The sequence below is a fragment of the Ovis aries genome, chromosome 14, assembly GCF_016772045.2.
Source record: "Ovis aries strain OAR_USU_Benz2616 breed Rambouillet chromosome 14, ARS-UI_Ramb_v3.0, whole genome shotgun sequence".
Lineage (NCBI taxonomy): Eukaryota > Metazoa > Chordata > Mammalia > Artiodactyla > Bovidae > Ovis > Ovis aries.
Window position 1 is genome coordinate 3,316,027 of NC_056067.1, and position 14,659 is coordinate 3,330,685.

The following is a 14,659-nucleotide window of genomic DNA, read 5'->3' on the forward strand; positions in this document are numbered from 1 at the left end:
AGTCAGTTTGAAGGGGCTCTCTGTGACAAAATCTGAGCACCAGAATAATGATAGTAAAACAATCCAGAAAATAAAATACGTAAATATGAGACTATACTGATATAAATAAATGAATGGCGGAAAGAGAAAATTCCTGTGTATAGAAGACTAAGAAACATAGAAATAACACTATTATAAAATCACCTTTCTGCCACCATCATGCAAATGATTGATTCAGGCAAGATCATTAATAGATGCTAAAAATAGTACGTGAAATTTTAATGAACAGAGTATTTATATAATTTCACCGTATCTCCTTTGAATTACTATTTAATCACAAAGAAAAAAAAAAGAGTAACCTTATAGGGAAAAACCCTGATAGACGCCACCTGCTGAAGTGATCAGTTTAGCATCACCCACTAATGGACAGACAGACTCTTGTGCCTTTCAGAATAACACCTTAGGAGGAACACGGCGTCGCAGCTGTGATGCTCCTTCCAAGAACACACCACTCCTGAACCTAGTCCTGAGGAAACATCAGGCGAACATAACTTGAAGGACTTTAGATAATTGGCTTATGTGCTTCAAAAATATTAAAACTGAAGAAAAGAAAGGCTTCTAGGAAGCCCCTGGTGGTCCAGTAGTTAAGACTCCACACTTCTGCTGCAGGGGGCCTGGGTTCAATCCCTGGTCTGGGAACCAAGATCCAGCAAACTGCATGTTCGGAAAAAAAAAAAAAAAAGCTGAAAATTGATTCTGGATTGGACTTGGACCAAGAAAATTATTATGAGGGATATGATTAGGACAACTGGTACTGTGCAACTTGAACTGTGGAATACAAAATGGTGTTGGGTAGGATTAAGTACCCTGATTTTGATAAATATACTGTGATTACATAAGAAAATCCATATTTTAGTAAATAGTCACTGAATTTATTGTTAAAAAGGAGAGGTGATGCCTATAAATTATACCCAAATCATTCAGAAATGTTTATGTAACTAGAATATGCTTATAGCAGGAGTCATTAGAGAAGTATTATAGTGTTAGATCTAAAAATGTCAACATATAAAATTTATTTGTAATAAAATGAGAAAAATCCATTCACATCACTGTTCAACTACACTTTATTTTTTATTGAAGTATAGTTGACTTAAAATAGTGTGCTAATTTCTGCTGTACAGCAAAATAACTCATCTCTGCACATATATGGGACTTCCCAGGGGGCGCCAGTGGTAAAGAACCCACCCGCCACTGCAGGAGACAGTAGAGAAGTAGGTTCGATCCCTGCGTCGGGAAGATCCCCTGGAGGAGGGCATGGCAACCCACGCCGGTATTCTTGCCTGGAGAATCCCAGGGACAGAGGAGCCTGGTGGCCTGGGCCATAGGGTCACAGTCGGACACGTCTGAAGCAACTTGGCAGGCATGCACGTGTACATACATTTAAAAATACTCTTATTGTGGTCTACTGCAGGAGACTGGCTATAGTCCCCTGCGCTGTGCGGCAGGACTTGCTGTCTGTCCATTCCCTGAGTACTAGTCCATACCTGCTAACCCCAAGCTCTCAGTGCATCCCTTCCCACGCCCACTTCTCCCTTGGCAACCACAAGCCTGTCCTTTGTGAGCGCGTTCCTCTCTTGCAGATAGTTCGCTTGCGCCGTGTTTTAGATTCCACGTGTAAGTGACGTCATGTGGAGCTTCTCTTCGTCGTTCTGACATACTTAGTGTGATAGACTCTGCCTGCATCCACGGTGCTGCAAACGGCACTATTTCATTCTTTAGGTCTGAGCGCTCCATCGTACGTGTGCGCATCCTGCTTATTCGTTCCTCTGTCCGATGGACGTTTAGGTTGCTTTCATGTCTTGGCTATTGTGGATAGGGCTGCATGCCTCTTTCTAATTATACTTTTGTCTGGATGTATGCCCAGGAGCGGAACTTCTCGATCATATGGCAACTCTGTAGTTTTTTAAAGACCCTCCATACTGTTCTCCATAGTGGCTACACTAACTTGGATTCCCACCAGTGGTGCAGGAGAGTTCCCTTTTCTCCATACCCTCTCTAGCATTTGTTATTTGAACTGAAGTAATTTGTTTTAAACAGAAATAGCTTAAATTTCCACTACTTAGAATGAAAGTGTGGTTAGGAAACTCTTGCTTGGTATAATATTATGAATCCACTCAATATCATTACAAAATGTACAGTAATGGCAAAAATGCTTAACATAATCATAAAAAGCATTGATGATAGCTGTATAAAATCAGTATGTGAGCTTGGAGTTGGAAGAAATTTGAAAATAATTTAATTCATGATGGAATTCTGAGCATTTTTCTTTACCTTCTTTATTCCTGTGTAAATGTTCTTTCATAAAATGAGAATAAAAATAGCGAAGAGATCTGTCTTATGGTCCAGCACAAATATACTGCAAATGTTCTGAGCCTACAGCCATTGAATTCAAGTGAATTCATTTTTATGGGCATTAAATGAAATGGAAACAATGATGGTTGTAGTGTTCAACCAATTTAGATGGAGGATGGATTACCAGTTTGTTAAGAAAATATACCCACATTCTCACAGACAGCCCACAGTGAGTCCTTGAAAAGACTACTCCAATTTATTTCCTTTTTTGGAGAAGCAGGTGTGGATAAAAAAAGCACCTCCCAAGTTCTCTTTGCTTTGTTTGACATAATTGAGCTCAGTTGGATACATTCATGACGTGCACTCTAGGCAGCAGAGGAGCAAGCCAAGGTTTGGCAACGGATTTTTTAAAGAAGCTGAAACTACAACAAACAAACAAGCAAACCTCATTTGCAAACCACTAGTGTTATTAACAGAAAATAAAAGGAGGCAAAAGAAAAGAGGAAAAAATTCAGTTTGCCTTTTTTGTATTGACATAAAAACATCAGACGTAGGACTATTGTTCTAAGAAATTATTAAAAAAGGTAATTCATCAGAAGAGTTAATATCAGATAAAATATAGACTGAATATTACTTGAACTTCACTCTCTCAAGCATATTTTCAGATTTAAATAAACAAAAAATTAAATAAGTATCCTGAACCTAGGTTTGAAAATTGCAATACCCTCTGGAGCCAGTAAAGGACAAAACAAGGCAAGTTTAAAAGTTGGGTTTGTTTTGTCAGCTTCAAAGACATACCAGTAAAGAATTTTCCCTGAGTACTTAGACGGGGGAAAGCCCTGGGTTTGAAAGGTTTAGAAGAGGATTCTCCAGTGGGCATTCTGATTAAGGACTGAAAGCTCTCCTCCTAGGCCAGGCTAGCATTCATGGTGGGGTCACTCAAAGTTGACGATACTTTAACAATGCTAGCTGGTTAGAAATTTAGTGAAATAGTTTTCATTTTGATGTCTCTCAGGCAAGTGCTGCTGTAAGGGAAAATTTTTTCTTTTACACAATTATAATTTAAAGCAAGCTTTCCAGTAGATTGATCTTGGGGAAGTAATAGGATATAATCTTGTCAAAAGTGTTTATTCCCAACTAAGTTAGAGAAAGTCTATTTCAAAAGCCATTCAATCCATGAGTTACATAAACAATGACTAAAGAAGATCATCTCGAAAGACAGTAATAGCCCATGCTCAGTCTAAATCAGGAATCAGCCAGCACAAACTGATGTCTTCACAAATGATACAGAGCTACCATGTGTATACATACATATATGTATAAATTTACAAAGTATATGCATTCATAAACTTTATATGTTTATGAAGTATATGTATATGTAAGTATAATAATAAAAGAGAAACTCTTTCTCATTTCAAGAAATCAAATCCATTCTTTCCATTGACACATCCCCTTTTTTCATTAATTTGCTTTACTTCATAGTTTTATCCACAAGCATAGATGTATAAATTATATTAATTTTAGTTTTATGGCCTAATATCACATTTGATACCATAACTTATATTTAGTTTATAAATTTTATAACATTTCAGAAAAAAATAAGGTATGCTATTGCTAAGGTTTTAGAATCTAGGAAATATAGCAAATGAGGTGTTTTTATGAACTCAAAGAATTAAATATTTAGCATTATAAGTGGGTGAGGGTAAGAGTGTATTACTTAGAAAATAGAATAGAGGAGGAGAAAGTATTAATATTTGTAACAGCATGCTTTATTATTGTAGGGAAAGGATCAAAACCTTTCCCCCCACCCTCCTTGGTTCTCTAGGGCCCTGCAAAGACAGATCTTTGGCAGGAAGGTGGATCCCTTCCAGGATAAGAGGGGGCTCTTGTCTAACACTTGGAAATGAATTGTTCTAGGAGACACAGGGGCTGACAAAGCAGGAGACTGTTGGGAAGGAGAGCCCAGGAGGATGGCTCTGCCCCCTGGTCTTGGGTTTTACGGTGTTGGGATTACTTCCAGGGTTGTCTCTGGCCAATCACTGACTCAGGGTCCTGCCTAGCGGTGCACCCGTCACTCAGCCAGATGGATTCCAGCAAGGAGGATTGTGGGAGGTTGGTAGGTAGGACAGGTGGTGTCTCCTTTGGGCCATTCCTGAATTCTTCCAGTCGGTAGTAGCTTGTTAGTTCCACATTCCTTCCCAGGTCTTCCTGTTGTTAAGAATCCTTGTGCAAGTGGCTACTATCTTTCCTGGCCAAGGGGGGTGGTTTCAGTCAGTGTTTCCCCTAACAGATCCACAAAAGAAAAACAGAAGTTTATTAACACGTGTGTCTCTCATACCAAGGCAACACTCAGAGCTAAGTAACTCAAAGGGCTGGTTAGAACTTGAGCTTACTTGGCATCTTAACAAAAAGATCGATAAATTTTTAGAGAAGTGATAAGACAAAAGAAAAGGACTCTGAGTGTCCAGGGCAGCAAATTGTGGCAAGATAAATATACAGGGAAATAATGGAAGATAAGGGTGATCAGTCACCTTTATTGTGTAGACTCCTCTGGTGCTCTCTCGGGTCTGGAGTTTAGAGTTGCTGTAGGTGATTAACTTCTGTCCTTCCTGGTAGAGAGGAGACAGGACACCTTTACAAATGTATGTCCTGCTTTCAGGCACGTAGGGGAAGACAGAGAGCTCTTCCTGCATCTGCCTGCTCTCTGTTGCCATCAGCTCAAGTGAATCCTTATGCCAAAGTGCCATTTTCAAGTGGCCTCTTCTGCTACTGATCATTATTACATAAGAATCAAAACCAGGACTCTGAAAATTAGAGTTGGAATTCATTGTTATTACGCACATGATCAAACAGCTATGATCAAACAAGTATGTTTCTGTAGATCGGTTTAACTTCCTCTTTATCAGAAGCCGGTGTTACCAGTAGACGCTTCAGAACTAAACAGTAAAGGACAGTACAGGCTCCAAGAGCAGGAGGAACCTGTGGGAATGGATTAAAACAACTCTGCCTTTACGTAGGACTTTGGCAGTTGAAAAACAGGGCCCTGCATAGAAAACCAATATTAACTCCTGAAGAGAGAGGGGGAAAAAATTGCCAGTATCTAGATAGGAGCAATTTGCATTTTAAGGTGTATCCAGTGATCTGAGAGATAGCAACACATCAGGTGAATAATAACTTCATCTGCTGCGAGCTTTTCTTAACATCTCTATTTAGTGCTTGAATGCATCTTCCCATTTCATTCTCCTATCTCCTTCTCTCCCAAAGTACTGAGCACTGCACAGTATCTAAACTTATCATTTCTAAGGCTAACTACATCTAATTCTTATCATGGGTTGTAGGTGTGTAGGCTAACTCTAAAGAAAGCTCTATTTCCACATCTCTCTTTTTTTCTCCCCCCCCCACATATCACAGTGAAAATGTAAATTGCAAATCTCTTTACTTCTCAGACTGTGTGCTGGGTCCCCTGCTGCTACGGAAATAATACACTCTTATCATCAGAAGGTCAGAATCTTCTTACCTGTACGCCAATGGAAAGCACAGTTCTTGCTCCCAAATTGGATCGTTTCCTTAAACAGTGGTATATCTGCTTTGCCTCAGGACACTCTTCTGATATTCATATATTTCAAAGCCAGCTTCATTATCCAGAAAAGGAAAATGATGATTGTTTCTGCTTCTTTGAAACTTTACAAACGCACCAGAACCTAGTTGGTGTCCAGTTATCTGAATTTCCCCCATTACGTAACTGATGTGCTCAGTAAAAGTGGCCGGAGAATGCTTCTCAGAGACACTTACTCTCCAGAAAGGCGTCAGGACGCCACAGAGCTTGTTAGAGGGCTTCTCTGTGTACCAGGCCCACCGCCTCTGACCATTAATTTCATGTGTCAGCTTGGTGAGGTCAGGGCACCCAGATAATTTTGGTTATACAGTCAGTCTAGATGCTGCCACGAAGATAGTTTTCGGGTGAGATTAACATTGAAACTGGTAGAATTTGAGTAAAGCAGATTATCCTCCATGATGTGAGTGGGCCTCCTTCACTCAGTTAGAAAGCCTTAAGAGGAAAAGACTGGGGTCCCCTGAAGAAGAGGGGGTTCTGCCAGGAGATGGCCTTCAGGCCCAAGGTCAACAGCCACTCTTCCCTGGGTCTGCAGCTCACCCTGCACGTTTCAGACTGCCCAGCGCTCAGTCACTACACGAATCAGTCTCTTTTCTCTTGGAGTGCAGTTGCTTTACAGTGTTGTCAGTTTCCGCTGCAAGCACACATGGCCTCTTTCTTTAGACTTCCTTCCCATTTAGGCCACCACGGAGCACTGAGTTCCCGGGTCACCTGTCACGCACAGTCACGTGCATGTCAGTCCCAACCTCCCAATTCATCCCACGCCCCTCCCTCTCCTTGGTATCCACACATGTGTTCTCCACGTCTGCATCTGTTTCTCCCTTGCAAGCCAATTAATGTAACTCAACCAGTCTCTCTGAAAACACACACATCCTATCGATTCTATTTTCCTATACACTTATAATATACAGCCCTTTTATATGACTGTTCCAGTGGTTTTTAAGAAACTTGACTGTATGGGCCAAGATGGCCTTAATGTTACCCTCAGCTTGTCTAGACTCTACACAGGATTTTCCGGACTCTAGACACCAGATCTCCCTTTTCTAGAATGTGTATTTTAGAAAACTTGTACATTTTTTTCTGCTTCTTTGAGATATAAATCCCTTTAAAAGCCTCTCAGCAATTTTACCACCTAGCTCTTAGAATGTGGAGGGAGACAGCGTCCATCACTGCCCAATTTCTGAGCGATGAGAGGGGGCCTAATTTTGATACGTGCTTTGCTCCTAATTAGAAATCAACCTCCTGTCCCAAAGATAAGAGAGCTGACTTTTCCTCTGGGTAAAGCCATCTGACACACACACACGTCGCCTGTGTCCCCCGTCTCACTCCACCCTCATCCCCACCTCCAGCCCTCTCTCTCAGCGGAGCTGAGCTCAGACCCTGGTCACCACCTGCAGTGGTTTGGAATGCCCGAGAACTCCCAATGAGGCCATGTAAACAAGCATCCTCTGTAGATCTGAACTAAGGCTCAGAGCTTCCGAATTATCAAGAGCATAGAAAGAACTTTACATGGCTGTGCGTAGCTAAATTGTCACAATATCCACTAAATCTGAACATAGGAATCCCCCTGACCCAGCAAATCCACCTCTAGGTAAATACTTGATAAAAGGGGCCGCTGTCAGGAAAAACTGTGAAACACTTTGCACCCACCCACACAGATGATTACTGGGTTTCTGTCTAGCTCATCTTTCCATGTCTTCTAATTAAGTATTTTTGAGCTATTTATAACTCTGGACGTAGAAGGAAATGTATAGTACTATAAATTATTTTTCTATAGACATGCTAATGAATTTAATCTTGTAGAATGCAATTGATTACTGTCCTGTAAATGTTGGCTAGCATTCACTTATAAATTCATTTCAGCATTCCCGATTGCCTGTAGATGGGTATTTGAATTCTCTTTTGAACCAATGGAACATTTTGCTGGCTTGAATTATGGAAGGAATACAGGTCACAGATTTTTATGTATCTGTATAAAAATTGTGATTTTTGCCTTAAAAAAAAGTTATCACCGCCACCCAAAACCAGAGCTAGATAATTCCTGGAAGCATTATTTATCGGACACCTGGGTCAGGAAGATGCCCTGGAGAAGGGAATGGCTACCTACTCCAGTATTCTTGCCTGGAGAATTCCATGCACAGAGGAGCCTGGTGGGCTCCCGCCTCCATGGGGGTCGACAAAGAGTCAGGCACAACTGAGAGACTAGCACTTTTACTTTTCACTTTGGGTAAGAAGGGGTTAGCAGTGGGTCTGTAACCGTTTCCTCCTACTTTGGGGGATGACTCAGGCAGTTCTGTCCTTTAAACACTGAGATGGAATTTACTGGCTGGAAGATAAATGAGGGTCTTCTGGGACTGCCGTACACTGATTTCTTACCTAGGACATCCTTTTAGTATGCGGCAGCTGGCGTGTCTGGGTTGTACATTGTAAATAAACCTCCGGTGAGGCTGTGCAGCAGATGAGAGTTACCACCATGTCCCTCTGAACCTAGGATGCATCTCGGTAGAGAGAACACGGTGGCCTGTGGGGCTGCATCCAGAAAGTGAGAAAGCAATGATTACTGTTTCACCATGTCAGAGCATTTCGTAAGAATTCTGCTGGCCTCTTACCTGAAACTCTTGGAGGTGTAACTTTGCGGTCACAGGATATTTGATTAACAATCCACAACCGATAAATGTGCAAGCAGTTTACAGCCCAATAAAGTTAGAGGTAAGCCACAAAATATTGATAATATGATTTACTAGCCTTTAGACAGCCAGCCTTATACATAATTTAGCAACCTTATTTAGACCTATTTAGACATTTCTTTTGTAAAGAAACAGTCTCCTTTCTCAATTGCTCTTTTTTTTTTTTAATACAGAATGTTTGGCTATTTAATTCAAGGCATCTTTTGCCATATTTCATCAAACTGAAGGAAACAACACTGTACTATTATCTACCACTAAAAAAGAAAATATTATCAAACAATAAGATGTATTTTGATTTCACAGATAAAGTACATTTATAGTAAGTGAAATATGGTATACCTCTCAACCTTGTCAAAGTTTTATCCATAGGATTACTAGATATGTTACAGTTTATTCCCATAATGGGATCTTTACATCTTTATGATATCTTTATATAGCATATATCTTATATAATATCTATGATATATTTATTTATATGATAATTTGTTCTATTGAACCATAGTTGATTTATATTAGTTTCAGATGTACAGCCCAGTGATTCAAAGTCTTTATGGATTATACTCCACTTAAAGTTATTATAAGGCAGCTATATTTCCTGTGCTGTACAATATATCCTGTTAGCTTATTTTATACATAGTAGATTGTACCTCTTAACCCCCTAATCCTCTCTTGGCCCTTCTCCATTTCCCCCTCCCCACTGGAAACCACTTGTTTGTTCTCTATATCTGTTAAGTCTATCAATATTTTGTTATATTTATTTATTTTTCAGATTCTACATATACGTGATAACATAAGTACTGGTCTTTCTCTGACTTATTTCACTAAGCACAATACCCTCTAGGGCCATCTGTGTTAGTGCAAATGGAAGAATTTTATTCTTTTTCTAGGCTGAGTAATGTTACACACCGCGCCCTGCCCCCCGCCACATCTTCTTTATCCATCATCTAGTAATGGACATTTAGCTTCCATCCACATCTTGGTAATTGTATCCGCATCTTGGTGATTGTAATCAGCACTTCTATAAACACTGGGGTACGTGTATCTTTTCATACAAAACTAAGTACATACTAAACTCAATATACCACCAATCAAATGGATGTAATGTAGTCTACGGACAAATTCATCCAACAACTGTACACGTCACATTCCTCTCAAGCTCACAGCAACATTCACCAAGACAGACCAAGTTCTGGGCTGTAACACTCCTTAACAACCTTGAAAGAACAGAAACCGTACAATGTTTGCTCTGACCAGGATGGAATTAAACTAGGAATCAGTAATAGCTGAAACATCTGGAAACACTAGGAGATGAAAAAAAGATACTTCTCAATGACACATGCATCAGAGAAGAAATCACAGGGGAAAGGAACACTGAACTGAAGCAAAAGGAAAATACAACTTGTCACAATGTGTGGGAGGTAGCAATGGCAGTGTTAAGAGGGACTCTGGGTCTTTCCACTCATGTGGCAGCAGCCAGACCTGAAGTATCTGCTCTTCCACCGAATCCTCTTCCAGTTTCTTTGATTTGAGAGCTGGATGCCATTTAGGTATCAGCTTCTCCTGCAAGGGTGAAGACTGCGAACACACACAGGCTCCAATCTAGTCTCACAGGTTCCAGCTCAGGTTTGTGGGTTCCAGCCTGTCCATCATCACCTGGCCTTACATCAATCTCCCCTCTTTTACTGTTTGTTGACTTAACATCTAGCATCAGATACAAAGATCACAGCCTTTTAAAGACACTGCTGAACCAGCTCCTGCAATTGTGTGAGGTCAGATTCCTATGACTGATGGATGGATAATCTAGATATTGACTTCATTCTTAATGATGAGAGATTGGCTGTTCTAGCTTCAGGAACAATACAAGATGTTCATTCTTAACAGTTTATTTTCAGTGTTATTCTAGAACTTCTAGCCAAAGAAATAATGGCTAGACAAAGGAACACAAGGCAAACTGTTAGAAATAAGGAAATAAAATTGTCTTTACAAATGATCACCCATGAAATTCCTAAAGAATCTGCATAAAAAGGCTACTGAAAAAAAGGTGAGTTTAGCAAGTGTACAGAATGTAAACCCAACAGGAAAGAGTATTTTAAATATACATGACTCTCTTGAACTGTAGAGAACAGAGATCTAATACATCCTGGCAGCAAATTAGTGGTTGCCTAAAGCTGGACATTGGCAAGGGTTTGACTGGAATGGGTCTCCAGGGAACTTTCTGAGGTGATGACATGTTCTATATCTTGAGATCTGGTACCTATATTAGTATGTACATTGTTTAACTCATGAAAATCTATACTTAAAATGGATGTATTTACTTGCAGTCCACGGGGTCACAAAGAGTCAGACATGACTTAGTGACTGAAAAACAACAAAATTTACTTACATAAATGATATCCCAATGCATTTCAGAAAATTTTACAAATCATTAGCATATACCTAAATCCAATGTAAAGACTTTGGATAATCCCCAACCACTTTATAACCACATTCAAGAATATCTACTCACAATTACACAGATGAGATTCCTTTTAAATTTAGTGATTTAAGTGAAATGTACTTAAGTCATTTGTCTTTGGACAAAGAGCTACACTTGAAAAAGGAGAATTTTAACTCTTTGATCTTCACAGACATTAAGATCTCATCTAGGAATGATATAGAACCTATAGACCTGTGGACTAGGACTCTCTGTGATGACATGAATGTTCTCTACCCTGTCCAACGTAATAGCCACAAACTACAGGTGGCTACTGCACACTGGAACGTGGCTACTGAACTAAAAACTGAATGTTTAGTATTTAATTTTAAGGACTGTATATTTAAATAGATATATGTTGCTAGGGGCTACTATATTTGACAGCCTAAAATAAAGGCCTTTTCACCTGAATCTGCTATTCTGTGAGTCTACAACTATTGTCAGTAGTTAAAAAAAAAAAAAAAGATCATCTCTTCTATAAGTAACTGCAAAGTTTTATTATAGGAAGTTTGAGTTAAAAGTCTGTGATATATTGTAAATCACAGAAGACACAATGCAACTGCAGAGAGAGATTGAAAAGATAGTTACTCCTGGGTTGGCTAACCAAATGAACTTTTTGGCCAACCCCATATAAATAAGCTTTTTAATTGGTACACAACCTGCTGGTTGGATCAATTTCACCAAGGGTAACCTGTGAAAGAAGAAAAACTAATGGGATGCATTTGAAACGGTGCTCACTGCAAGTAAACGACAAGAATGGTATGAAATCATTGTCCAAGAAACAAAATATACAGGGACTTGAATTTGGAGGACATCATGCGTTTGCGTGAGCTTAGTGGCAGATTTCATTCCTAGATGCAGTTTCATTAAGATGTTACCACCACCCTCCCCGCCATGGACGCATGTATATGATGGCTGAGTCCCTTTCTGGCTCACCTGAATCCATCACAATGTTGTTAACTGGCCATACCCCAATACAAAATGGTTTTGGTGTTTAAAAAAAAAAAAAGATATTCCCCCTCCAATAAATTTTCTCATTTTACAAATGTTTTAAGATATGCATAGTCTTCTTAAAAGGAATTGCTTTCTCCGTCTGATTTACTTAGTGTGATAATCTCTAGGTCCAACTCATGTTGCTGGAAATGACACTATGTCATTTTTTATGGCTAACATTCCACTGTATATACGTTCCGCATCTTTGGTCACTGATGGACACTCAGCTCCCTCGTCTTGGCTGTTGTAAACTGTGCTGCTGTGAACTCTGGGGTACACGCATCTTCTCCAATTAGACTTCTTGTGCGCTCTAGACATGTACTCAGGAGTGGGCCTGCTAGGTCATATGGTAGTTCTACTGTTAGTTTGTTAGGGAGCATCCACAGCTCTCCACAGTGGCTGCACCAATTTGCATTCCCACTAACAGTGTAGGAGGGCTCCCTTCTCTCCACACTCTCTGCAGCATTTACTGTTTGTAGACTTTTTGATGGTACCCAATCCTACCCGTGTGAAATGATACCTCATTGTGGTTTTTTATTTGCATTTCTCTAATAATCAACAGTGTTGAGCATCTTTTCACATGCCTGTGGGCCATCTGTATATCTTCTTTGGAGAAACATCTATTTAGGCCTTCTGCCCATTTTTTGATTGGGTTGTTTTCTATGTTACTGTGTATTTTGGAAATTAACCCCTTTTTGGTTGGACCATTTGCAAATATTTTCTCTCATTCTGAGGGTTGTATTTTCATCCTGTTTATGGTTTCCTTGGCTGTGCAGAAGCTTTTGATTAGGTCCCATTTGCTTATTTTTGCTTTTATTTCTTTTATGTGAAATTTAAAAAATAATACAAATGAATCTATTTACAAAATGGAAAATAGACTCACAGACATAGAAAACAAACTTGTGGTTGCCAGAGGGAAAAGGGAGGTGGGAGGAGGGACAAATTAAGAGCTTGGGATTAACATATATATACTATTATATATAAAGTAGATAAGGATTTACTGTATAACAGAGAACAATACTGAATATCTTATAATAACCTACAATGGAAAATAATCTGAAAAATATGTATAACTGAATCACTTTGCTATATACCTGAAACTCACACAATATTGTAAATCAACTATGCTTCAATTTTTTAAAGTAATTGCTAATTTTCAAACAGCTATTCTCCTCAGAAACAATACTGGAAAATAGTATTCTGCTTTTGCTTGAACTGTGAAGGCAAGACCTTAAAATATAAATAATTAACCGAAATACCTTTAATACACCTATACATCTTCACTCTGCAGAGAAAACAGTGATGATGAAGGAGTCTCTGGGAATAACCTCCAGAGTTTACTATCATTTATGATCTGATTCATCCTGAGACACGTCCGTCATATACACACAGGGCAAGGGGCAATTAGATTTTCATCACTAACCTATGTATGTTACTATAGAGGGAAAGAAAGGTTCCCTCAGAAAACTATACTTAGCTATGTACGTTAATATGGTCCGCAGTTTCATTGTGGATTACAACATGCATGTTAGAACTCATTAAAATATGATTGCTGTAACTTAAGGGGCTGACTCTAAGTTTCTAGCAGTCTTACATAAGCTGTTATTTCATATATTTACTCAAAGTGTACTCCAATAAAATAATCTTGTATTTTGTCATTGAAAATTATCTTATTCTTTGTGTGCACATGAACTTATGGAGTATTTGTGACTTTATAGATGAAAGGATTCTATGCATAGTTAATTGGCTTAAGTTTCCTATTGATTCAAATGTACAAACAAAGGAAAAAGAAACTGAACAAAGATCCCTGGGCCTCAGGGGCTTCTCCTAACTTCTGACTGATTGACTATATGCTCGGCCACGTCACTTGACCCTTCTGAGTCTCATTTTAATATGCAAAAAAGAGGGAAAAGACATTAAATTATTTATGTCATCTCATTAAAAAAACCCAGGTGATTTCTAGAGATACATATTTATATATATAACACACACACACACACACTCTTAAGAGAATACAGATCTCTTACATATAAGATAAAAATATAAATGGTTAAAGGGAAGGCTGAGGAAGATTGGAGCAGTTAATCCTTAAAAAGGCTTTTAGTTCTAGTATTTTAGGGTTCTATACTTGAAAACAAGTATACAGGTTATTTTACTTGAGTTTTACATGCTCTCTGTTTCCACGCTTTCCAGTATAATGTCAACAACTAGACAAATAATGCTCTAAAAACATATTTTTAGAAGAAATTATATCCTGAAAGGATTTAAATCAGAATATATTTGACAAAACCTGTTTTAAGAACTTGACGACAATTAAAGTGCAATATTAAGGAATTTACTTTGTATGTTTGAAAATTAAGTTCATCCTGCAACTAGTTACAAATTTACATACATTTCAGTTCTGTATTTGATTAATATGATTTTACTGAGTCTCCATTGCGTCACAATTATTCTCAGTTGTGGTAAAAAAAAAAAAAACTCTTTTAAATCAGGTTTTAAAGGTAAGCTCAATGTTGCACTTTCTTTCCCGTCTTTGTTATATTGACTATTCATTTTAGGCAC

The 14,659-nt window shown here is 38.8% G+C and overlaps 1 long non-coding RNA gene across 2 annotated transcripts in view; it reads right to left on the reverse strand.

The window, feature by feature from the left end:
* Positions 1-1,087: 1,087 nt before the first annotated feature.
* LOC114117781 (uncharacterized) overlaps positions 1,088-14,659 on the reverse strand; it is an 87,129-nt gene continuing 73,557 nt past the window's right edge. Inside the window, exons 7-9 of one of the 2 annotated variants that reach the window (XR_006056045.2) lie at positions 8,321-8,473; positions 5,849-5,963; positions 1,088-4,614 (exon numbers count right to left, since the gene is read on the reverse strand). This is a non-coding gene — a long non-coding RNA (uncharacterized LOC114117781). Of the gene's footprint in view, positions 4,615-4,862; positions 5,964-8,320; positions 8,474-14,659 lie in introns of both variants that reach the window. The other variant, XR_009596258.1, reaches the window with a different exon arrangement.